The sequence below is a fragment of the Ranitomeya variabilis genome, chromosome 5 (assembly GCF_051348905.1).
Source record: "Ranitomeya variabilis isolate aRanVar5 chromosome 5, aRanVar5.hap1, whole genome shotgun sequence".
NCBI lineage: Eukaryota > Metazoa > Chordata > Amphibia > Anura > Dendrobatidae > Ranitomeya > Ranitomeya variabilis.
This window is the reverse complement of record NC_135236.1, coordinates 148,859,288-148,886,621: the sequence shown is the minus strand read 5'-3', so window position 1 is coordinate 148,886,621 and position 27,334 is coordinate 148,859,288. Positions and strand designations below refer to the sequence as shown.

At 49.7% G+C, this 27,334-nt stretch overlaps 1 long non-coding RNA gene across 1 annotated transcript in view; it reads right to left on the bottom strand.

Annotated features, from left to right (window-relative positions):
- Positions 1-27,101, bottom strand: part of LOC143773463 (uncharacterized) — a 56,640-nt gene extending 29,539 nt beyond the window's left edge. Inside the window, exon 1 of the long non-coding RNA XR_013215193.1 lies at positions 26,801-27,101. This is a non-coding gene — a long non-coding RNA (uncharacterized LOC143773463). The remainder of the gene's footprint in view (positions 1-26,800) is intronic.
- Positions 27,102-27,334: the final 233 nt, after the last annotated feature.

The following is a 27,334-nucleotide window of genomic DNA, read 5'->3' as shown; positions in this document are numbered from 1 at the left end:
ATTATTCTTCATAATGATCCTCTGTTTTGTACGGAGGCAGTGTAGGTGCATATCCCTCAGGACAGCCACCTGCTTCACTGTGACTTCCTTAGTTGACAGTATGACCAACTGCTGAGTCTCAGGCACCCAGTGCGCACTACACGCCTCTATTGCCTTTCTAAAGGCCTCATGCACACCCTTCCTGGCACACGCTTCTCGCATGTCTTTGGGTACTTCTATTATGCTCTTGAAAAGAGGAGTCTCATCTTCTTCACGGACATCTGCCACGACCGGATGACTGTCTTGTTCCGCTTTTAGCACGAACTCTTCCTCAGCTTTACCCTCTTCCAGACCCCTGGTCAAGATGGGCATTAGCAGCTTCACCTCATTACCACTCTGGTGACGACACGGTAAGTCTGCAACCACCACCTCTTCCTCTTGTAGAGGGCCTTTTAGTGCTTCTCTGAGAACTTCCATGTCTTCCTTTAGGGCCTTGGTCATAATTTGCCACTTTGACAGGTGACCTCTGAGCTCTGCCACCTCTTTCTCCAAGGCACCCACACGGCACTCAGCAGCCTGTCTCCGAAGCTCCTCTTGCTTCAACCGGGTGTCAACTTCAGGCCCCTCTCCTTTGGTGGCCTCCTCTCCTTCTTCACAAGGTGCAACTGGTACCACCTCTTTGCACCCTTTACGTCTCCGGCGACCAAAGGATTTGCCCTTCTTGTGGGGCTCTTCTTTACTGTACCCCTTTATTTCCTCAGAGTAACAGTCATCCTCGTATTCTGTGTCATACCCCACAGTATGGCGAACCCCCAAGCCACACTCTAACCGGGTGTCAGCTTCACAGGATTTATTAACCATGTCACTTAAAGTCATCTTGGGGTACACACCAGGTGACATGTCTGTAAGTTGGGCAGACGCTCCCTCCCCACTGGTCAACCCGACATCTGACCCATCAGTCTTGGAAGGTGTTTCTGCCAACGTTGTGTCACTAAGTTGGGTCCATTCACCATTTTCCTTGGTCATGCCCACCTTAGGACTGTCAACTCTAGGGGGCACATTCTCAACATTACTACCTCCCATACACATAATTTCCACAAATACTTCACCCTTTTTCCACCAGTCCCACAGTGCTTCCAAATCTTGTCCTATTACCATAGGACACGGCAAGTTTGGGACTACAGCCACCTCATGGTATGTGGAAACATCAGCTGCGACAATGTAGAGAGTGGCTACCTGAAGACGTTTAGTGTCCCCAGGTGACACAGAACTTCCTGGAAGGGTTCTCAGCAAAGACGCTTCTCTCCCCGGGTCTATCAACCCCCGCACACACTCTCCATCCAGCCAAAAAGAACACAGTCGTGACTCCTCACTGATTGCCGCCCCTTTTTTGGCTCCGCCCCCTTTTGGGCAAGTGCTCCACTTTTTGACACCACCCCTGTTCCGGATACAGCCCCCTTTTGGGATTCCATCCCTTTTTGGGCTACTACCCCTGTTTGGGTTACCGCCCCTTTTTGGGACTCCGCCCCCTTTTGGGCAACCATCCCCGTTTGGGGTCACCGCTCACTATTAGGGATACTCCCTTCCCTGGGATACACCCCGTGGACTTCCCCACGGCACTCAGGCCCCAGTTCGCACAGTACACCCCTATGTCTCTATGCTTGTACTGGCCCTTTAAGAGTCTGCACGACTTGAGGAAAAAAAAAAATATATATATTTTTTTATATGTCACTTCACCAGCTCCCGCTGGTACCGCCACAGCTCTCGCTGCAGTCACACACAACCGGCACCTCCGGCTGCCGACCACAAGCCACTGCTGCTGCCACTGCAGCTCCGGCTGCTGCGGAACCTCTTGCTGCAACCGCGGCTACACTCCACAAGGCTCTACCGCAGACTTTGTGGACCCGCCGATCCACAGCAAGATGCTTGTCAGCTTCCTAACCCCGCCGAGTTACAGCCAGACGCAATCTTCGTGGCCCCGCCGAGCCACAGCAAACAACTCTGAACGTGCCTCCTGGACCGTTGCCCGCATTCTCCACCATATGTAAGAAATATTGCTCTTACTGAGTGTATTGGGGACACTCGCTTGGCACGGGATTCAAGCACACAGGCATGGGTTTTTCCAAACAAAGCAGTCCATACGGTTTATTAAGACTCATAAAACAAACCATGAACAGTCCATTTACACACTGAACCTGGACATCACATCAAGTTTCAGATCCTTAGTCTGTGGCAACTAAACAAGCTGGTCCTCTCTGACCAGTTGCCGTAGGTTACCACATGGTTCATGATACAATAGGCACCAACAGTTTATGGAGGTACCTTACGGGAGCTCATGCTCCAACTGCTGACTCCTTGTCAGTCCTCTCTTCTGGGTAAGCTGCCTCACGGGGATCACCAACTTGCCTGGGCGACATATCTTAGTCAGTCCAGACCCACCAGAGGACTGTAGCTTCCTCACACAGTAGCTGTCACTGGCTCTGCAGATCCCGGTCCTCACCTCGTACTGTTCAGGGATCCGGTCCTCCTCCCAGGACCTCCCAACACCCAGGTTACACAGGATCACACAGGTGGCCAGTTCGGGTACTATTCAGGACGTCCATCCCCAGCTGGGACCGTCCAATACCCAGGCCACCAGTAGCAAAGTCCCACCACGTGCTCTTCAGGGCTTAGCACACCCAACACCGAGGTATCTCTCAGGACCTTGCACCTGTACTATACAGGTCCGCACACTCAGACCACACAGGACCCATGTGACCCACACCCTGGTCACATTATATCCCTTTTAACCACTCCCCTGGGTGGGAGTGTGGGTGTGTGTGGCTAGTTTGTCCCGCCCATCTCACATAACTAGCCCTGCCTAGCCTCCCATTATAAATATGCCAAATACTATAACTGTAGGACTACAGGTCCCAGAACACCACATCGCTTCAGGCTGGTCAGCGCAGAGTCTCCTCCTCTGCGACACACATATCGGCCACTCATCACAATGCCGGACTTTGTCTTATGACCACAGCCATGCATGCAACTGCCATGCACTCTCATGGCCTCAATACACCTCTGTGTGTATACTGGGGATACCATGCAGCACCCCCTACCTGTTACAGGGGTCACTGCATCACTATAGAAAAAAGTCTGCATTAGGCTGGGGTCACAAATTACGGGAAACTCGCACCTCAATACCCAGCACTGTCACCGGCACTCGGACAGGAGCGTTCAGCTGCATAGAAATACATGCAGCTGCACACTCTGGTCCCAGTGTTGGCGGCAGTGCCGGGTATTGAGGTGCGAGACTTGTGCAAGTTTCTCGCAAGTGTGACCCCGGCCTTAAATATAATATCTGTTTAATTAAAAAAAAAAAATTGAAAAACAGAAAAAAACGGTGTGGGCTCCCGCGCAATTTTCTGCGCCAGAGGGGGAAAGCCGATGGCTGGTGGTCAATATTTATAGCCTGCTATGAATATCAGCCCGCAGCTGTCTGCATAGCCTTTACTGGCTATTAAAATAGGGAGACCCACCAAAATATGACGTGGGGTCCCCTATATTTTATAGCCAGAAAGGCTACGCAGACAGCTGTGGGCTGATATTCATAGCCTAGGAAGAGACCATTGATATTGGTTCCACTGGCTACAAATACCAGCTCCCAGCCTCCCCAGAAATGGCGCATCTGTAAGATGCGCCAATTCCGGCACTTAGCCTCTCTTTTCCCACTGCCCTGTAGCTGTGGTATATGGGGTAATAAGGGATTAATGTCACCTTTGTATTGTAAGGTGACATTAAACCCGGTTAATATTGGAGAGGCGTCAATAAGACACCTATCCATTATTAATCCTATAGTAGTGAAAGAGTTAAAAAAGACACAGCCAGAAAAAAGTATTTTAATATTCTTAATTTCACCATACTTACAACCATGCCTAATTCCTGCGACGCCCTCGATCGCCTGCAAAAATTAAAAAATAATAAACCAACCGTATACTCCCTGTCCGACGCAGTCCAATTAATAACGAGTGTCCCACGACAATCTCCCCTATAGAACTGTCACATCAGGAGATAGACCTTCAGTGACACATTGACAAGAGACAATGGCTCCTGCAGTGCATCACTGAAGAGGTCACTTTCGTTCAATGCTCTCACTTTATGGCAATGCTGTGTGGGAATTTTCCCAGGCAGCAGTGCCGCAAGTGACAGTGACAAGTGACAACTACAGTGTGGAAGGATACTTTCCGTCATTGTATCCCGGGGCCCCTGGAGGGCGGTCGCATCTGCCGATGTGACAGCTCTCCACTGGAGATCATTGTGGGACACTCATTATTACATGGATTACTGCGGATCAGGGAATATATTGTTGGTTTATTATTTTAATATTTTTTACAGGTGATTGATGGCTTCAGGGACAAGGTGATTGGTGAGTATGTACTGTATGCCTATATGTGTGTACTGTATGTACTTGTATGTTCTGTATATGTGTGTATGTGTTTTTTTTTTTTTTTACACTTGAACACAGTAGCCGGATGATGGGACTATGCTGTCCCATCATCCGGCTACCTGTCACTGTAGCAGGCATAGCCGGATGGGACTAGTAGTCTCATCGGACGATGCCTGCCTACATACAGATCCACACACACACAGCCACGCACACACCCATGCACACCCACACAACCCCGCGATCCCCACACACAGCCCTGTAGACCACCGCAGACACACACAAACACCCGCACACAGACACACATCTTCTCCGCACACACACAGTCTCCGCCCACACACTCTTCCCCCCTCCCAATCTGCAGCGTTTCTCGCAACCAACTCCGCAGCAAAACTGCAGATCCTGCGGTTTTAATGCAGATTTGACAAATTAATGCAAGTCAGTTGGTGCAGAAATGCTGCAGATCCGCAAAAAGATCTTAAGTCAAGAACTTCAGGAAAATGGCCGCCGCGATCCCCATCTGCGCACGCGCGGCATCCCGCGGCCATTTTCCTGAAGCCCCGGGAAGCAGAGCGCTACATCTGCGCATGCGCGGCCTCCGGAATATGGCCGCCACCACCGCTAACAACAGGATTCACCCGGCTCTGCTGCTTACCGGGCTGCTGCATCACCTCACCGGGGAAAGGGACCCCGCTCACTGCGCCTCCTCATCCCCGCACGTCTGCCGCCACACCTCTGCCACCACACCTCTGCCACCGCACCTCTGCCGCCACGGTAAGCCTGCATTATGACTATTAGACGCACCCCCCATTTTCCCCCCTTTTTTGGGGGGGAAAAAGTGCATCTTGTAGTCCGAAAAATACGGTATTTATTCTTGAATTTTTGGAGGATTTTTATTCCTCTTTTTGTGGCTTTGCTTTTAAGTTTAGTGTTAGCTTGCATATCTTACCAAAATATCGACCAATACCTAATATATTATGTATATATATTTTTTACACTTCATTTTTCAGAGTGCAGCCAGGCCCATCAATTTTGGGCTTGTAAACTAGGGTGTCTGTTCTCATGGGGTGCACTTAGTGCTAGGCAGCCTGCCTAATTGATGCATGTGCATGGAATAATCTTTAGCTGGATGACCAGTGTTTTGGCAAAATACACCATTTAAAGGGACTCTGTCACCTGAATTTGGAGGGAACAATTTTCAGCCATAGGGGCTGGGCTTTCAGGTGTTTGATTCACCCTTTTCTTACCCGCTGGCTGCATGCTGGCTGCAATATTGGATTGAAGTTCATTCTCTGTCCTCCATAGTACACGCCTGCGTAAGGCAAGATTGAGATTCAGGTGACAGAGTCCCTTTAACCTGAGCCTCATGGTTACTCAGAAGTGAATGTGAGGTTGCATAGCAGACCGGTCAGCTGTCTGCTAAGTTTTGAATTCTCTACATTCTTCACAAGAGACAGGAGTGGAACCTTTTGTAAATATTCATCAGCAGTAATTAAGCAGATTTTTAAGGGTAGAGGAGAGGTTAGAATATTGATGGCTAGTTATTATTATTATTATTATACATTTTTATAGCGTCATTTATTCCATGGCGCTTTACATGTGAAAAAGGGGCAAATATAGACAAATACAATAAACATGAGAAAAAAAAACACAAGGCGCAGGTACATAAGGAGGGAGGACCCTGCCCACGAGGGCTCACAGTCTGCAGGGGATGGGTGAGGATACACTGGGAGAGGGTAGAGCTGGTTGTGCGGCGGTTCAGTAGGTTGAGGCTAATCATTAGGATGTTTATTATGCTTACTTATATACTTATATATTTTAACACTGAATATTACTGAAAACTTTAAAAACCAAAAAGCCATAAACAATTAATTACTGGGTGTACCCTTGATATGAAAAAAGTAATAATGAAGTAGCACCCTCATCTGAATAAAATGCAATAATGTAATATAAATAATAAATATCAAAGAGCAATAAATGGATAAATACTATGGAAAAATACAATACAAAAAAAAGATAAAAGATCTCCACAAAACAAGCTGTACAAAAAATGTAAATAACAGAAAAACTGACCAGCACATCAAGAACTAGTCTGAACAGGTGCATACCAAAAAAGCAACTTATATATCAAAATACGAAAATGGTTGCACTCAATTGTGTTAAAGCATGTCAATGTACGTCAATATGAAATACATGAAGTGAGAATAGCAAAATGGCTTTTGAAATTTAGGAAAAATACACGAGACGTTTAGCACAAAATTTGGCCAAATAATGTGAGGCCATCCACCATTGTCAAGGTAACATCATGAATCATGAATCTGATGGGTCCCTGACCTAACTGCCCAGTGTGAACACTTACCCAAGGTTCCGACCAACCTATAATGGAACATGCTACAATACCCTAAACTGCTGCTACTTACTAGACAGCCTGATGGTAGATGACACAATGTAGTTGTTGAGCCTGCATCACTTACACCAGTGCACAAGTGCCATAGACCCTTCAGACAGCTGAGTGGTGGGGTAATGAGGGTCAGACACCACTAAACAGCTGTTAAAGACCTATTTTAAGTCAGGCCATCAACATTCTGATCCAGAAAAAGCACTTTAAAGGGAATCTGTCATGTCTCAAAATGCAAATATAGGGTTAATCTGTGCAGCCGTCGCACTGAAAGCCCTTTTTTCCTCCTGGCAGCCTATGACTCTCAGTCATAGAGTAAATTACCATTCAGTACAGAATAATGGCTGTAACCAATCCCCTAGAACTGACTGACAGCTGACTGGCACGTTAACCCCTTAAATGCTGCGATCGAACTTGATCGCAGCATTTCTGGAGCAGGCAGTAGGAAGAAAGACCCTCTATCCTTGGATCGGAGACCTCGTGACATCATCGCGGGGTCCCAATCGTTGCCATTGTGACCTTATGTTGTCATGATGACATCCAGGTCACCAAGCACTAGGAAGCTTATTGGATCATGTGCAGTCCATGATCTAACTAACTTGTGTCTGCAGGGCTGACAGGCTATAAGGTATAGCAATGCTCCAACATTCCTATATATTATAGCTGTCATCAGACTACAGAAAGTGAAAGCCCCACAGTGGATCTAAATAAAAAAGTTAAAAGAAGAGAAAAAAAAAAGTTGTAAAGTTTTATAAAAATAATATAAAAAAAAAAAAAAAATGACAAAATAATAAATAAAATCCTTTCTTTGTTCACTGTTTGAAAGGACATTGGAATGCTGGTCAGGGAAGCGTGCACACTTTAAAGTATTTTTTTTTTTGTGCTGTTCCTCCTTTTCTACATATATATACAGTATAGACCAAAAGTTTGGACACACCTTCTCATTTAAAGATTTTTCTGCATTTTCATGACTATGAAAATTGTAAATTCACACTGAAGGCATCAAAACTATGAATTAACACATGTGGAATTATATACTTAACAAAAAAGTGTGAAACAACTTAAAACATGTCTTATATTCTAGGTTCTTCAAAGTAGCCACCTTATGCTTTGATGACTGCTTTGCACAATCTTGGCATTCTCTTGATGAGCTTCAAGAGGTAGTCACCGGAAATGGTTTTCACTTCACAGGTGTGCCCTATCAGGATTAGTAAGTGGGATTTCTTGCCTTATAAATGGGGTTGGGACCATCAGTTGTGTTGAGCAGACGTCTGGTGGATACACAGCTGATAGTCCTACTGAATAGACTGTTAGAATTTGTATTATGGCAAGAAAAAAGCAGCAAAGTAAAGAAAAACGAGTGGCCATCAGTTACTTTAAGAAATGAAGGTCAGTCAGTCCGAAAAATTGGGAAAACTTTGAAAGTGTCCCCAAGTGCAGTTGCAAAAACCTTAAAGCGCTACAAAGAAACTGGCTCACATGAGGACCGCCCCAAAAAAGAAAGACCAAGAGTCACCAGCCTCAGAAATCGCAGGTTAACAGCAGCTCAGATTAGAGACCAGGTTAATGCCACACAGAGTTCTAGCAGCACAAACAACTGTTAAGAGGAGACTTTGTGCAGCAGGCCTTCATGGTAAAATAGCTGCTAGGAAACCACTGATAAGGACAGGCAACAAGCAGAAGAGACTTTTTTGGGCTAAAGAACACAAGGAATGGACATTAGAACAGTGGAAATCTGTGATTTGGTCTGATGAGTCCAAATTTGAGATCTTTTGTTCCAATTACCGTGTCTTTGTGCGACGCAGAAAAAGTGAACGGATGGACTCTACATGCCTGGTTCCCACCGTAAAGCATGGAGGAGGAGGTGTGATGGTGTGGGGGTGCTTTGCTGGTGACACTGTTGGGGATTTATTCAAAATTGAAGGCATACTGTACCAGCATGGCTACCACAGCATCTTGCAGCGGCATGCTATTCCATCCGGTTTGCGTTTAGTTGGACTATCATTTATTTTTCAATAGGACAATGACCCTAAACACACCTCCAGGTTGTGTAAGGGCTAATTGACCAAGAAAGAGAGTGATGGGGTGCTACGCCAGATGACCTGGCCTCCACAGTCACCAGACCTGAACCCAATCGACATGGTTTGGGATAAGCTGGACTGCAGAGTGAAGGCAAAAGGGCCAACAAGTGCTAAGCATCTCTGGGAACTCCTTCAAGATTGTTGGAAGACCATTACCGGTGACTACCTCTTGAAGCTCATCAACAGAATGCCAAGCAGTCATCAAAGCAAAAGGTGGCTACTTTGAAGAACTAAGAATATAAAATATAATTTTATTTGTTTCACACTTTTTTGTTAAGTGTATAATTCCACATGTGTTAATTCATAGTTTTGATGCCTTCAGTGTGAATGTACAATTTTCATAGTCATGAAAATACACGACCAGCTCTATCCTCACCTACTGTATCCTCACCCATCCCTTGTAGATTGTGAGCCCTCGCGGGCAGGGTCCTCTCTCCTCCTGTTCCAGTTGTGACTTGTATCGGTCAAGATTATTGTACTTGTTTTTATTATGTATACCCCTCCTCACATGTAAAGCGCCATGGAATAAATGGCGCTATAATAAATAATAATAACTAGATGGGTATTTCCTGAAGGAACTACAGATAGTGCTTTGGAATGGTGCCCGGGCTGCCCCTGCAAGACTTTCACACTTGGGTGCCCCTCAGGAAACTGGTTTGGTAGTTGTAGCCCCTCAGGGTTGAGGCTTGGTGGGCCGGGTCACTCTGGGTCCGATTTGGTGGGCCGGGTCACTCTGGGTCCGATTTGGTGGGCCGGGTCACTCTGGGTCCCATTTGGTGGCCCGGGTCACTCTGGGTCCCATTTGGTGGCCCGGGTCACTCTTGGTCCGATTTGGTGGGCCGGGTCACTCTGGGTCCCATTTGGTGGGCCGGGTCACTCTGGGTCCCATTTGGTGGGCCGGGTCACTCTGGGTCCCATTTGGTGGGCCGGGTCACTCTGGGTCCCATTTGGTGGGCCGGGTCACTCTGGGTCCCATTTGGTGGGCCGGGTCACTCTGGGTCCCATTTGGTGGGCCGGGTCACTCTGGGTCCCATTTGGTGGGCCGGGTCACTCTGGGTCCCATTTGGTGGGCCGGGTCACTCTGGGTCCCATTTGGTGGGCCGGGTCACTCTGGGTCCCATTTGGTGGGCCGGGTCACTCTGGGTCCCATTTGGTGGGCCGGGTCACTCTGGGTCCCATTTGGTGGGCCGGGTCACTCTGGGTCCCATTTGGTGGGCCGGGTCACTCTGGGTCCCATTTGGTGGGCCGGGTCACTCTGGGTCCCATTTGGTGGGCCGGGTCACTCTGGGTCCCATTTGGTGGGCCGGGTCACTCTGGGTCCCATTTGGTGGGCCGGGTCACTCTGGGTCCCATTTGGTGGGCCGGGTCACTCTGGGTCCCATTTGGTGGGCCGGGTCACTCTGGGTCCCATTTGGTGGGCCGGGTCACTCTGGGTCCCATTTGGTGGGCCGGGTCACTCTGGGTCCCATTTGGTGGGCCGGGTCACTCTGGGTCCCATTTGGTGGCCCGGGTCACTCTGGGTCCCATTTGGTGGCCCGGGTCACTCTTGGTCCGATTTGGTGGCCCGGGTCACTCTGGGCCCGATTTGGTGGCTCGGGTCACTCTGGGCCCGATTTGGTCAACCCGGGTCACTCTGGGCCCGATTTGGTGGCCCGGGTCACTCTGGGTCCGATTTGGTGGCCCGGGTCACTCTGGGTCCGATTTGGTGGCCCGGGTCACTCTGGGTCCGATTTGGTGGCCCGGGTCACTCTGGGTCCGATTTGGTGGCCCGGGTCACTCTGGGTCCGATTTGGTGGCCCGGGTCACTCTGGGTCCGATTTGGTGGCCCGGGTCACTCTGGGTCCGATTTGGTGGCCCGGGTCACTCTGGGTCCGATTTGGTGGCCCGGGTCACTCTGGGTCCGATTTGGTGGCCCGGGTCACTCTGGGTCCGATTTGGTGGCCCGGGTCACTCTGGGTCCGATTTGGTGGCCCGGGTCACTCTGGGTCCGATTTGGTGGCCCGGGTCACTCTGGGTCCGATTTGGTGGCCCGGGTCACTCTGGGTCCGATTTGGTGGCCCGGGTCACTCTGGGTCCGATTTGGTGGCCCGGGTCACTCTGGGTCCGATTTGGTGGCCCGGGTCACTCTGGGTCCGATTTGGTGGCCCGGGTCACTCTGGGTCCGATTTGGTGGCCCGGGTCACTCTGGGTCCGATTTGGTGGCCCGGGTCACTCTGGGTCCGATTTGGTGGCCCGGGTCACTCTGGGTCCGATTTGGTGGCCCGGGTCACTCTGGGTCCGATTTGGTGGCCCGGGTCACTCTGGGTCCGATTTGGCGGGCGGCGCCACTCTGGGTCCGATTTGGCGGGCGGCGCCACTCTGGGTCCGATTTGGCGGGCGGCGCCACTCTGGGTCCGATTTGGCGGGCGGCGCCACTCTGGGTCCGATTTGGCGGGCGGCGCCACTCTGGGTCCGATTTGGCGGGCGGCGCCACTCTGGGTCCGATTTGGCGGGCGGCGCCACTCTGGGTCCGATTTGGCGGGCGGCGCCACTCTGGGTCCGATTTGGCGGGCGGCGCCACTCTGGGTCCGATTTGGCGGGCGGCGCCACTCTGGGTCCGATTTGGCGGGCGGCGCCACTCTGGGTCCGATTTGGCGGGCGGCGCCACTCTGGGTCCGATTTGGCGGGCGGCGCCACTCTGGGTCCGATTTGGCGGGCGGCGCCACTCTGGGTCCGATTTGGCGGGCGGCGCCACTCTGGGTCCGATTTGGCGGGCGGCGCCACTCTGGGTCCGATTTGGCGGGCGGCGCCACTCTGGGTCCGATTTGGCGGGCGGCGCCACTCTGGGTCCGATTTGGCGGGCGGCGCCACTCTGGGTCCGATTTGGCGGGCGGCGCCACTCTGGGTCCGATTTGGCGGGCGGCGCCACTCTGGGTCCGATTTGGCGGGCGGCGCCACTCTGGGTCCGATTTGGCGGGCGGCGCCACTCTGGGTCCGATTTGGCGGGCGGCGCCACTCTGGGTCCGATTTGGCGGGCGGCGCCACTCTGGGTCCGACTTGACGGGCGGGGGCACTCTGGGTCCGACTTGGCGGGCGGGGGCACTCTGGGTCCGATTTGGCAAGCGGGGGCACTCTCGTCCGATTTGGTGGGCTGGGTCCGATTTGGTGAGCGGGGCAATAATGATAAGACTACAGATAGTGCTTTGTAATTGTGCTGTACTGTCACTTTAAGAGCTGATATTATCTGACAAAACTTGTGACCTGGTGGGCTGGTAGAGTTTATAGGCGTTGGCATAGTAACTGGGTCTCACTGCGCATATCAATGAGGTAATCAGCCAGGTGGCAGTTATTTTTAGAAATTGCCTCAGAAATCAGGCCCATTATAAACGTATTGGAAAATTTCCCTATTGAAATGCATTGAGACACTTTTTTCAAACGCAAATTGCGCCAAAACTACAAATCCGATCGACACGAAAAATACTTAGCACACCTCTCAGGAACGCTGGCTTCGAAATGACACCTCACTGGAGTCTGTGAGTTTAGCGGTTCGGGCCGCATTACGTGCGGACTGAATAATAATAATAAGAATAAGAAGTTTACCACGGTGGAATAACAGTATAGTGCTTTGTTCCAAAGCACTATAATAATAATACAGAATATATACATACATACATACATACATTCATACATACAGTGGGTACAGAAGGAATTCATACCCTTTTACATTTTTCACTCTTTCTTTGCAGCCATTTGGTAAATTAAAAAAAGATCTTTTTTTTGCTTTTTGTTTCTTTTTATTTTAATGTTTTGCCCAGAGGGCTGTGCATTTTTTTCCCCAAGCTTGTTTTATGGTGTCTACAATAAACTTTTTTCTATGCTGTTGTGCATAAATATGTGATTCTTCAGGATTTGTTTTAGTCTTTGCCTGATGAAGAGACCTGTGAAGTCTCGAAAGCATGCAATTTGTTACCATCTTTTCAGTTAGCCATTAAAAGGTATCAACCACTGAGGACTCTCAATTTTAACTAGATGGGTATTTCCTGAAGGAACTACAGATAGTGCTTTGGAATGGTGCCCGGGCTGCCCCTGCAAGACTTTCACACTTGGGTGCCCCTCAGGCGGTCCGATTTGGTGGGTTGGGTCAATCTGGGTCTGATTTTGTGGGCGGGGTAAATCTAGGTCCGATTCGGTGGGCGGGGTCACTTTTGGTCCGATTCTGTGGGCGCGGCCACTCTGGGTCCGATTCGGTGGGCGGAGCCACTCTGGGTCCGATTTGGTGGGCAGGGCACCTTAGGGACCAATTTGGTGGGTGGGGTCACTCGGTCCGATTTGGTGGGCTGGGCACCTCAGGGTCTGATTTGGTGGGCTGGGCACCTCAGGGTCCGATTTGGTGGGTGGGGTCACTCTGGGTCCGATTTGGTGGAAGGGGTCACTCTGGGCCCGATTTGGTGGAAGGGGTCACTCTGGGTCCGATTTGGTGGAAGGGGTCACTCTGGGTCTGATTTGGTGGAAGGGGTCACTCTGGGTCCGATTTGGTGGGCGGAGCCACTCTGGGTCCGATTTGGTGGGCGGGGTCACTCTGGGTCTGATTTAGGGGGCGGGGTCACTCTGGGTCCGATTTGGTGGGCCGGGCCCCTCGGGGTCCGATTTGGTGGGCCGGGCCTCTCGGGTTCCGAATTGGTGAGCGGGGTAATCTACTATCTAATTATCTAAGGGCACTTCCGTCTTTCTGTCTCACAACACCGCTACGTCATCATCTCGTGAGACCGCAATGCACTCTTGGGACCGGAGCGCGCAACAAGCATCGGGTACCGGCCACTCCAGGTGCAACAAGCATCGTGTACCGGCCTCTCTAGGAGGTGCAACAACCATCAGATACCGGCCGCTCCAGGAGGTGAGTATGTAACTTTTTTATTTTAATTCTTTTTTTTTTTAACAGGGATATGCAGTATACTATGTGACTGGACAATATACTACGTGACTGGGCAGTATAACTACGTGGCTCTGCGCTGTATACTGCGTGGCTCTGTGCTGTATACTGCGTGGCTCTGCGCTGTATACTACGCGGCTCTGCGCTGTATATTACGCGGCTCTGCGCTGTATACTGCGTGGCTCTGCGCTGTGTACTGCGCGGATCTGCGCTGTGTACTGCACGGCTCTGCGCTGTGTACTGCGCGGCTCTGCACTGTGTACTGCGCGTTCTGCGCTGTATACTGCGCGGCTCTGCGCTGTATACTGCGCAGCTCTGCGCTTTGTACTGCGCGGCTCTGCGCTATATACTGCGTGGCTCTTCGCTGTATACTACGCGGCTCTGCGCTGTGTACTGCGCGGCTCTGCGCTGTGTACTGCGCGTGTCCGTGCTGTGTACTGCGCGTGTCTGCGCTGTATACTGCGGGGCTCTGCACTGTATACTGCGGGGCTCTGCGCTGTATACTACGCGGCTCAGCGCTGTATACTGCGCGGCTCTGCGCTGCATACTGCGTGGCTCTACGCTGCGTACTGCGCGGCTCTGCGCTGTATACTGGGTGGCTCTGCGCTGTGTACTGCGCGGCTCTGTGCTGTGTACTGTGCGGCTCTGCACTGTGTACTGCGCGGCTCTGCGCTGTGTACTGCGCGGCTCTGCGCTGTGTACTGCGCGGCTCTGCGCTTTATACTGTGCGGCTCTGCGCTCTGTACTGCGCGGCTCTGCGCTGTGTACTGCGCAGCTCTGCGCTGTGTACTGCGCGGCTCTGCGCTGCGTACTGCGCGGCTCTGCGCTGTGTACTGCGCGGCTCTGCGCTGTGTACTGCGCGGCTCTGCGCTGTGTACTGCGCGGCTCTGCGCTGTGTACTGCGCGGCTCTGCGCTGTGTACTGCGCGGCTCTGCGCTGTGTACTGCACGGCTCTGCGCGGTATACTGCGCGGCTCTGCGCTTTATACTGTGCGGCTCTGCGCTCTGTACTGCACGGCTCTGCGCTGTCTACTGCGCGGCTCTGCGCTGTGTACTGCTCGGCTCTGCGCTGTGTACTGCGCGGCTCTCCGCTTTATACTGCGCGGCTCTGCGCTTTATACTGCGCGGCTTTGCGCTGTGTACTGCATGGCTCTGCGCTGTGTACTGCGCGGCTCTGCGCTGTGTACTGCACGGCTCTGCGCTGTGTACTGCACGGCTCTGCGCTTTATACTGCGCGGCTCTGCGCTGTGTACTGCACGGCTCTGCGCGGTATACTGCGCGGCTCTGCGCTTTATACTGTGCGGCTCTGCGCTCTGTACTGCACGGCTCTGCGCTGTCTACTGCGCGGCTCTGCGCTGTGTACTGCTCGGCTCTGCGCTGTGTACTGCGCGGCTCTCCGCTTTATACTGCGCGGCTCTGCGCTTTATACTGCGCGGCTTTGCGCTGTGTACTGCATGGCTCTGCGCTGTGTACTGCGCGGCTCTGCGCTGTGTACTGCACGGCTCTGCGCTGTGTACTGCACGGCTCTGCGCTTTATACTGCGCGGCTCTGCGCTGTGTACTGCACGGCTCTGCGCTTTATACTGCGCGGCTCTGCGCTGTGTACTGCACGGCTCTGCGCTGTGTACTGCGCGGCTCTGCGCTTTATACTGCGCGGCTCTGCGCTTTATACTGCGCGGCTCTGCGCTGTGTACTGCGCGGCTCTGCGCTGTGTACTGCGCGGCTCTGCGCTGTGTACTGCACGGCTCTGCGCTTTATACTGCGCGGCTCTGCGCTGTGTACTGCACGGCTCTGCGCTGTGTACTGCGCGGCTCTGCGCTGTGTACTGCACGGCTCTGCGCTTTAAACTGCGCGGCTCTGCGCTGTGTACTGCACGGCTCTGCGCTGTGTACTGCGCGGCTCTGCGCTGTGTACTGTGCGGCTCTGCGATTTATACTGCGCGGCTCTGCGCTGTGTACTGCGCGGCTCTGCGCTGTGTACTGCGCGGCTCTGCGCTGTGTACTGCACGGCTCTGCGCTTTATACTGCGCGGCTCTGCGCTGTGTACTGCACGGCTCTGCGCTGTGTACAGCGCGGCTCTGCGCTGTGTACTGCACGGCTCTGCGCTTTATACTGCGCGGCTCTGCGCTGTGTACTGCACGGCTCTGCGCTGTGTACTGCGCGGCTCTGCGCTTTATACTGCGCGGCTCTGCGCTTTGTACTGCGCGGCTCTGCGCTGTGTACTGCGCGGCTCTGCGCTGTGTACTGCGCGGCTCTGCGCTGTGTACTGCGCGGCTCTGCGCTGTGTACTGCGCGGCTCTGCGCTGTGTACTGCACGGCTCTGCACTGTATACTGCGTGGCTGTGCAATATACTACGTGGACATGCATATTCTAGAATACCCGATGAGTTAGAATCGGGCCACAGTCTAATAATCATAAGACTACGGATAGTGGTTTGGAATTGTGCTGTACTGTCACTTTAAGAGCTGATATTATCTGACAAAACTTGTGACCTGGTGAGCTGATGTAGACTTCATAGGCGTTGGCATAGTAACTGTGTCTGACTGCGCATATCAATGAGCTAATCAGCCAGGTGGCAGTTATTTTTAGAAATTGCCTCAGAAACCAGCCCATTATAAACGTATAGGAAAATTTCTCCATTGAAACGCATTGAAAGACTTTTTTCAAACACAAATTGCGCAAAAACTACAAATCCGATCGACACGAAAAATACTTAGCACACCTCTCAGGAACGCTGGCTTCGAAATGACACCTCACTGGAGTCTGTGAGTTTAGCGGTTCGGGCCGCATTACGTGCGGACTGAATAATAAGAATAAGAAGAAGTTTACCACGGTGGAATAACAGTATAGTGCTTTGTTCCAAAGCACTATAATAAATATTTTTCTACAATAAACCAAGCATTTTCTTAAAAAGGCAGTGTTCCGGTTATACCTCTGTGTCCAGCCGAGTGAGCTCCGGTACCACAGATGGTGTTAGAAGTGCGGGCAGCATTTCCAGCAAACAGGTGTGATGGCCACAAGGCCAGATGGAGGATCTGCTGAAACATCTGCAAAAATCACAGCAGAAACAACAGCTACAACATCAGCAGCAACAAATGGTGCAGCAGGAGACCAGTAAGCTGCTTATACAGCAGATGCAGCAGTAGTACCAGCAACACCAGCAGCAGATTGACTTGCTTATAGAGGCAGTTCGTGGAAGGCCTCAGCTTCCAAGTCCAGGTGACAACACGTACATCTGGAATACGGTAAGACGAGCCATGCAAAAAATAATCCCGGGTGATGATGTGGAGGCCTATTTGACTGTGTTCGAGTGAGTAGCGGATTGTGAGACCAGAGCAGTGGGTGGAGGTGCTGGCCCCCTATTTGACTTGTGAGCCCCTGAAGGCCTATTATGATTTTGCATTACAGATGTACAGGAGTATGCCAAGTTAAAGACTGAAATTTTGGCATGCGCAGGAGTGACTGTCAGTCAGAGCACAAAGGGTTCACCACTGGGTGTATTATGGGAACAAACCTCCTTGGTCTCAAATGTTTGACCTACTGCATCTGGTGCAAAAATGGCTGCAGTTGGAGTCCTCCACTCCAGCCCAGATGGTCGAGCACGTTGTCATGGACAGGTTTGTGGACTCCCTTCCTAGGCCGGTGCAGACCTGGGTTGCCCAGGGAGATCCCTAAAATGCAGGCAAACTGGTGGTCCTAGTAGACCGGTTCCAGGTGGTTGAAAGGTCCCTAAGAAAGCCAGGTGGTGGTGCATCCTCATATTGGGGTACCTAGAGAGAACCTGAGCCTCAAAAGAGGGGTAGTAAAGCTACCATAGTGGGGAGTCCTATATCCCAAGCGGTCATTGAAGGGTTGGAAACAGCCAAGGAAAAAGACTTGCTTTGCTGGAGATGTCGTGGTCCTGGACATATAGCCGCCCGTTGTCCCTTGTCCTCCTAAGAGATGGACTGTAGCTTAGGGAGGCGCTGCTCCTACTATGCCTACCCCACTTGCAATGTAGACTTAGGGGCTGCAGGCATGTCCCGTGTCAATTAATGGGGCACTGGTGACAGGACTGTTAGACTTGAGGAGTTTGGTGACCCTGGTAAGGACCTTACATTCCCATCAGTTGATCCCAGGGAAACACGTGGGTGTATGCTGTGTTCACGGGGGCGCCAAGGACTATCCTGTAGCCAGAGTGTCAGTTAAAACAAGCCGCGGTACAGAGTCCCATGAGGTTGTCCAAGGTTTGCTGCATCCCGTTATAATTGGGACGGACTTCAGCCTTTTCTGGGACTTGTGGGGAAAGGCAGAGATATCAAAGCACGCAGACAGGAGCCAGCCCAACTCTGTCAGAGTCGGAGATGGATGACTTCCCTTTGTGTGTCCTGGCTGGTGACGAGGACGAGATGGTGATCAGTGAGACTGAAATTCCTAAACTGGGGGTTGTTAGGGTTGGCAGAACGCACTATATATATATATATATATATATATATATATATATATATATATATATATATATATACACACACATACACACATATATATATACACTCACCGGCCACTTTATTAGGTACACCATGCTAGTAACGGGTTGGACCCCCTTTTGCCTTCAGAACTGCCTCAATTCTTCGTGGCATAGATTCAACAAGGTGCTGGAAGCATTCCTCAGAGATTTTGGTCCATATTGACATGATGGCATCACACAGTTGCCGCAGATTTGTCGGCTGCACATCCCAAAGATGCTCCATACAAGGCAGGATGGATCCATGCTTTCATGTTGTTTACGCCAAATTCTGACCCTACCATCCGAATGTCGCAGCAGAAATCGAGACTCATCAGACCAAGCAACGTTTTTCCAATCTTCTACTGTCCAATTTCGATGAGCTTGTACAAATTGTAGCCTCAGTTTCCTGTTCTTAGCTGAAAGGAGTGGTACCCGGTGTGGTCTTCTGCTGCTGTAGCCCATCTGCCTCAAAGTTCGACGCACTGTGCGTTCAGAGATGCTCTTAGGCCTACTTTGGTTGTAACGGGTGGTGATTTGAGTCACTGTTGCCTTTCTATCAGCTCGAATCAGTCTGCCCATTCTCCTCTGACCTCTGGCATCAACAAGGCATTTCCGCCCACAGAACTGCCGCTCACTGGATTTTTTTTCTTTTTCGGACCATTCTCTGTAAACCCTAGAGATGGTTGTGCGTGAAAATCCCAGTAGATCAGCAGTTTCTGAAATACTCAGACCAGCCCTTCTGGCACCAACAACCATGCCACGTTCAAAGGCACTCAAATCACCTTTCTTCCCCATACTGATGCTCGGTTTGAACTGCAGGAGATTGTCTTGACCATGTCTACATGCCTAAATGCACTGAGTTGCCGCCATGTGATTGGCTGATTAGAAATTAAGTGTTAACAAGAAGTTGGACAGGTGTACCTAATAAAGTGGCCAGTGAGTGTAGACAGTAGGTGCGTTCACAAACCGGGGGTCCGCCGTGCAGGAGAGAAACCTGCTGCTAGTAACAGGTGGTACTATATGGCGGTATAAGCGAACTCTGTTACTTCACAGATTCACTACGAAAAGAGAACGCCGTGCTCTGTTAACCTCACAGGAGATCCCAGCTACCTAATTGAGCCAACAGTGGTCATGCAGTCAGAATAGCACACAAGCAACTCCTCTCCGATGGAGCGGGAATTCTAATGGCTATACGTCAGCCCTGAATCTACATACACAAAAACTCACCGGAGGTGCCAGTATTCTAGGGGCTTATTTCAGCCAAATCCTGACCACATACAACCATGACCACACTGGCACTGAGCCCATAACATAGGTTTGATACTAGCGCATGGCCGTGCGGCCATGCAAACTTTTTATAGTTTTAGCACTCAAGGATCTGCCTAGTGGTCCAACAGGAACCGCTTCAGGACCTGCGCATGTGACCCCTGACCTCCAATGTGAGGGTGTCCCGTGGGCATGCCCAGTATGGGAAAAGCAGGACTTAGTCCGAGAAAGATCTGCTCACTGCTGATCAGCGCTGGCTACAAAGGCAGAGCCTGGAAGAACAGTAGTAACCAGTCGCCCAGTATCAGCCTGAGGCCGGGGACACACTTAACGTATAAAAATACGGTCCGTTTTTCACGGCCGAGAATCACACAAATGTTTCAAAAACAGTGATCCGTGTGCAGTGCGAGGATGCGATTTCCTCGCATCAAATGATCCGTGTGACATCCGTGTGACATCCGTATGCCGAGATTTTCTCGCAAGCTTGCAAAACCGACATCTAATGGATTTATGTGCTCAAATGTTCGGGAAAACATATATACAGATGTCATTGAGACACATATATATATTCTGTATTTATATTTCATTCAGCGCGATATCTGTGAAAAGTCGGTAATTCAATTGCCGGCTTCTCATTTCTCCTGCCTAAACCCGACATGATATGAGACATGGTTTACATACAGTAAACCATCTCATATCCCCTTTTTTTTGCATATTCCACACTACTAATGTTAGTAGTGTGTATGTACAAAATTTCAGCGCTGTAGCTGCTAAAATAAAGGGTTAAATGGCGGAAAAAATTGGCGTGGGCTCCCGCGCAATTTTCTCCGCCAGAATGGTAAAACCAGTGACTGAGGGCAGATATTAATAGCCAGGAGAGGGTCCATGGTTATTGGCCCCCCCGTGGCTACAAACATCTGCCCCCAGCCACCCCAGAAAAGGCACATCTGGAAGATGCGCCTATTCTGGCACTTGGCCACTCTCTTCCCACTCCCATGTAGCGGTGGGATATGGGGTAATGAAGGGTTAATGCCACCTTGCTATTGTAAGGTGACATTAAGCCAGATTAATAATGGAGAGGCGTCAATTATGACACCTATCCATTATTAATCCAATTGTTTGAAAGGGTTAAAAAACACACACACACGATTAAAAAGTATTTTAATGAAATAAACACAGCGGTTGTTTTAATATTTTATTGCTCTCTCAATCCATTTTCAGACCCTCGCTTGGCAAAACAATAAACACACAATATACATACCCTCAGATGAACAGTCACGTCCCACGAGGTAATCCATCTGAAGGGGTTAAAATAATTTACAAGCAGGAGCCCTGCAAAAGCAGCTGTGCTCGTGCTTGTAATTCCCCGGCGACTGAAGGAAATGTGGGTCATTGACCTACATTTCCTTCAGTCGTGGTGATGCGCCCCCTGGTGGATGTCCTCATATGACCTGGAGCGTGGGAAAAAGTTCCCAGGCTGCAGTTCATGAGAACATCCAGCAGGGGCGCATCACCGCGACTGAAGGAAATGTAGGTCAATGAACTACATTTCCTTCCGTCGCCGGGGAATTACAAGCACAGCTGCTTTTGCAGGGCTCCTGCTTGTAAATTATTTTAACCCCTTCAGATGGATTACCTCGTGGGACGTGACGGGTCAGCAGAAGGTATGTATATTGTGTGTTTATTGTTTTGCCAAGCGAGGGTCTGAAAATGGATTGAGAGAGCAATAAAATATTAAAACAACCGCTGTGTTTATTTCATTAAAATACTTTTTAATCATGTGTGTGTGTTTTTTTTAACCCTTTCAAACAATTGGATTAATAATGGATAGGTGTCATAATTGACGCCTCTCCATTATTAATCTGGCTTAATGTCACCTTACAATAGCAAGGTGGCATTAACCCTTCATTACCCCATAGCCCACCGCTACAGGGAGTGGGAAGAGAGTGGCCAAGTGCCAGAATAGGCGCATCTTCTAGATGTGCCTTTTCTGGGGTGGCTGGGGGCAGATGTTTTTAGCCACGGGGGGGCCAATAACCATGGACCCTCTCTAGGCTATTAATATCTGCCCTCAGTCACTGGCTTTACCACTCTGGCGGAGAAAATTGCGCGGGAGCCCACGCCAATTTTCTCCGCCATTTAACCCTTTATTTTAGCAGCTACAGAGGCCAAATTTTGCACATACACACTACTAACATTAGTAGTGTGGAATATGCAAAAAAAAAGGAGGATATGAGATGGTTTACTGTATGTAAACCATGTCTCATATCCTGTCGGGTTTGTGAAGGAGAAATGCAAAGCCGGCAATTGAATTACCGGCTTTTCTATAGAACACCGCTGCGTATTTCTCGCAATGCACACGCATGGTCCGTGTATAATCCGATTTTTTCTCGCACCCATAGACTTGCATTGGTGAGTCTCGGCCGAGATACGCTGACAATCGCAGCCTGCTGCGAGTTCCCTCGGATCCGAAATACGGTGGAGAAAATATCGGATGATGGGAGCTGGACCATAGATTAACATTGGGCTGAGTGCTATGCGATTTTTTATCGCATAGCACTCGTCCGTATTACGGTCTAGTGTGACCCCAGCCTGAGTCAGACGCTGGGACCGACGTCTCCGCTGAGCAGGCTCCACTGCGGCTGGAGAGGAATGTGAGACCGCAGCGGAGATGGTTCGAGATTCCCCCTGTGCGGAGGCGGGAACTCGACACCTAACAGGGGTCTCTGGCAGGAATTTGGGGAATGCCCAAATGCAGGACTTGACTTTGGAAAATGTACTGGAAAATGTGACTATGATAAATGGGGTTGCCTAAAGGTACTGTTACACTAAACGACTTACCAACGATCACGACCAGCGATACGACCTGGCCGTGATCGTTGGTAAGTCGTTGTGTGGTCGCTGGGGAGCTGTCACACAGACAGCTCTCTCCAGTGACCAACGATCAGGGGAAGGATTTCAGCATCATTGAAACGGTCTTCAACGATGCCGAAGTCCCCCTGCAGCACCCGGGTAACCAGGGTAAACATCGGGTTACTAAGTGCAGGGCCGCACTTAGTAACCCGATATTTACCCTGGTTACCATTGTAAAAGTAAAAAAAACCAAAAAAACACTACATACTCACATTCTGATGTCTGTCACTTCCCCCGCCGGCGTCCACAGGGTTAAAACTGCTTTCGGCAGGAGTGCTTGCTAATGCTGCGCTGCTGCCGAGAGCTTCCCTGCACTGAATGTGTCAGCAGAGCGCCGGCAGTAACAGCGGTGACGTCACCGCTGTGCTCTGCTTTACGGCCGGCGCTTTATGGCCGGCGCTGACACAGTCAGTGCCGGAAGCTCTCGGCAGCAGCGCAGCATTAGCAAGCGCTCCTGCCGAAAGCAGTTTTAACCCTGTGGACGCCGGGGGACGTGACAGACATCAGAATGTGAGTATGTAGTGGTTTTTTTTTTAACTTTTACAATGGTAACCAGGGTAAATATCGGGTTACTAAGCGCGGCCCTGCGCTTAGTAACCCGATGTTTACCCTGGTTACAAGTAAACACATCGCTGGATTGGCGTCACACATGCCGATCCAGCGATGACAGCAGGTGATCAGCGACGAAATAAAGTTCTGGACTTCTAGCTCCGACCAGCGATATCACAGCGGGATCCAGATTGCTGCTGCGTGTCAAACACAACGAGATCGCTATCCAGGACGCTGCTACGATCACTGTTGTTCTCGTTGTAAAGTTGCTCAGTGTGAAGGTACCTTAAGAGACGGGGGCCGACACCAGGTTCCCGTATTTTGAGGTCAATGGGGAGTTGCTATATCAGGTCACTATACAGAGAGGAGAAGTATTAGATCAGCTATTAGTCCCAGGACCCTATAGAGGTAGTGTACTAGATCTGGCCTATGCCCATGTCTTGGGGGGGCACCTAGGTGTAGATAAGACCCAAAGACGAGTCCTTCAGAGGTTTTACTGGCCTGGGTGTCACAAGGACATTGTTAATTTCTGTTGCTCCTGCCCTACCTGTCAGCTAGCTGCCCCTGTTTCCCACTTCCGCAGTCCTCTAGTTCCGTTACGCAATACCGATGTCCCGTTTGACTGCATTGCCATGGAACTGGTCGGGCGCATAGTTAAGTCCACCAGGAGTAATCAATACATTCTCATAGTAATGGACTACGCTATGCAGTACCCCTGAGAAACTCCTCCGCTCAGAGTATAGCACGAGAGCTAGTCCATGTTTTCCCCTGCACGGGCCTGCCGAAGGAGATCCTGATTGACCAGGAAACACCGTATGTGTCCTAGGTAATGAGGGAGTTGTGCAAGGCCCTCAAGATTACCCAACTTAGGACGTCCGTGTACCATCTGCAGAAAGATGGCCTAGTGGAGAGGTTCAATAAGACCCTGAAGTCTATGCTAAAGAAGGTCATGGAGAAGGATGGCTAACATTAGGATTGCCTCTTGCTATACCTACTGTTCGCCATCAGTGAAGTCCCCCAGGCCTCTTAAGGGTGCTCACTGTTCAAGCTGTTATATGGACGGCACCCTCGGAGACTTCTAAATGTTGCAAACGAGACTTGGGAAGCAGAAGTTACACCCCACTGGAGCGTCAACGAGCATGTGGCCCAAATGCAGGACCAGATAGCAAGGGTGATGCCGATTGTGAAGGAGAGCCTCCTTTAAGCACAAGAAGCCCAGGTGAGGGTCTACAACAGAGCTGCAAGGCTGAGACAGTTTATCCGTGGTGACCCGGTGTTTGTGTGGAAAGAAAATTCTTGGTCAAGTGGCAAGGGCCATACGAGGTGGTCGAGAATTTGAGTGATGTAAACTATAAAGTCCACCAACCAGGAGGAAGAAAGCCATACCAAGTGCAACACATCATGCTGCTGAAACAGTGGTGGTACAGGGATCCTAATGCACCCGATATTAATACAGAATGCAGCTTTGAAATCTATTTGCTGTCTGTATAAAAAAAAGGATATTTCTTCAAACCAAAACATAAATAAATAAAAAACGAAGTTTTCTCCAGTGATGTACTTCATGAATAAAACTAAACGTTTATTGTATTGTCATTATAAAAGCAAAGAGAATGGCATACCACAGATACTCTGGAGTAATTATACAGTGCATTTATACGGAGACTTGATTAGACACAGGTGGATTATATTTATCATCATTGGGCATTTAGAACAACATTGGATCATTCGGAGATCCACAATGAACTTCTGGAGTGAGTTTGCTGCACTGAAAGTCAAGGGGCCAAATAATATTGCATGCCCCACTTTTCAGTTCTTGATTTTCCACAAAAATTTAAAATAACCAATAAATTTCATTCAACTTCACAATTGTGTTCCACTTGTTGTAGATTCTTCACCAAAAATTTACATTTGGTATCTTTATGTTTGAAGCATGATATGTGGGAAAAGGTTGAAAAGTTCCAGGGAGCCAAATACTTTCGCAAGGCACTGTATGATATACATATGTTCATATTTTATAATGGGGAACACCTTTTAGTTTCAACTTAAAGAGGTTTTCTCACAAACAAAGTTAATTTTAATCAATAGTTCTTACATCTCCTGGGCAAGGGAGGACGCAAAAGGGAGTATACAGACAGGACGGCAAGAGAGCACAGCTGATTTTTTCTGCAAGGCTGGTATCACACTTGCGTGTGTAATGCGAGAAACTCGCACGAGTCTCTTGCATCAGTACCCGGCACTGCCGCCGGCACTTGGACCAGAGCATGCGGCTGCATAGAAATACATGCAGCCGTACGCTCTGGTCGGAGTGCCGGCAGAAGTGCCAGGAATTGATGCGAGTTTCTCGCGTTACACATGCAAGTGTGACACCAGCCTAAGGTAAAACATTGCTCAAAAACAGGCAGGGAAATGTTTTGCATCACAAAAAGAATAATTTGTGATCCCATGCTACAATGCCTGTATACTCTCTTAGGCCAGTCTCCCACGTCCAGATATTTCCTGTACCGGAGAACACAGTACCAGAGTTATCCGTGTCCGTGAGTCCGTGTGCTCACGTGGTACATCCATGCGGGATCTGTGTGATGTCCGTGTGTTCGTGTTTAGCATCCGTATGCTGTCCGTATGCTGTGCGTGTGCTGTCCGTGTGTCCGTGTATTGAAACAATTTGTTTCAATTTTAACTGTAGGACTTTAAAAAAGCACACGCACAGCACACGGATGGTACACGGATGGCACACGGACGGCATCCATGTGCGGTATGTGTTTACATGAACCCATTGGCTTTAATGTGTCCGTGTGATCCGTGTGCTCCCACAATCACTGACATGTCTCCATGTTTTGCACATGGACACACGGTCCATGAAAACACGCTGACATGTGCAGAGACACATTCATTTTAATGTGTCTACGTGCGTCAGTGTCTCTGGTACTTGAGGAAACTGTCACCACACGTACCGGAGCCACTGACGTGTGAAACCGGCCTTATGCGGCCTCACCTGGCCAGGAGATGTGGCACACCCTTACGTTAGTGTCACAAAATGTATATTTATAGGGATTCTGTCAGCAGCTTTTTGCTACCTCATCTGAGAGCACCATAATAAAGACAAAGAGACCCTGAATCCCATGATGTATCACTTAGTTTACTGAGTGCAGCATAGTTTTTAGATGCAGCATGCAGCAGAGATGAGAAAGCTAATCCCACCCACACAAGCTCTCTATGTACATAGTCTTCTGACAGTGAGCCGCTCACTACAGGAGAGGTGGAGTCGGACTAGCAGGCGTGCACCAGTTAATCACAGCAATGTTAATGTTCTGGTGATAAAATCTTTACTGTAAGTAAACAACAGTACATAGCCTGACACATCATTGAGTTCAGTGTTTAAATCCCCACATCATGCTGTCCTCAGATTACATAGTAAAAACCTACTGACAGATTCCCTTTAAGGTGTATTTAACTTTTTCATATTTTTACAAGAGCCTAAAATGTATATAAATGTCTTCCTAAAAAATTAGAAAGGAATCAGGGCAGAATTGTAATTTGCATTGTAAGACTAAACCAACGTACGGGCATTCTCTGGATCACACTGGTACTACAGATCTACAGATACAGCTTGTTCTTGATACTGTATTATTTCCCAGTGAATCATGTACCTAGAAGACCTGGAAGAGAGAGAGACTATGTATCCTGAATGCAAAAGGTTGATCACTGCTGAGGCTGCACGTTTTCGTTTCGCACAAGGGGCCCATTGTCTGATAATTACAATTGTATTCTTTGTGCTCCAACAGTGGGAAGCTGACTTACCTGAGAACAGAACTGCTGCAGATGTGTATTCTGAGAGGTATTGGGAACTCAAGCCAATTTCCCCTAAATCCATCTGACTTCATTGCAGCGCTGGAGAAATACTTCCCTGGGACACCTGTCGGATCAGTAAGGAATTTCCCCTGTGTATAAGTTTAATGATAAAAACATGGCATTCTGCCTCATGAAAAACAATGAGCCTGAGACCATGTGGAATGTCGTAATGGCTTCCAAAGCCTTTAGGAAAGAGATGTTTTGGGAATAGATGGGATTCTGGGAGTATAATGTTGCAATTAGAATTTGTAGCAACATTTTGATGTCCGTGTATCAACCCGATGAAAACGGAACTTCAGTGCAGAGCAATTAATTTTAATTGTAGTCTCCACAGCTGTGTCAACTTCGTCTGGATTAACCCTTTAGAGTCCGGATGAGGCTGCCTCGCATTGTTTTCCCAACCTGCACGTCTCCTGTTTATAATCCACACAATAGGAGAACTCATTAAGGCTGTCATTACCCAATCTAAAGCACGCTGCGCCG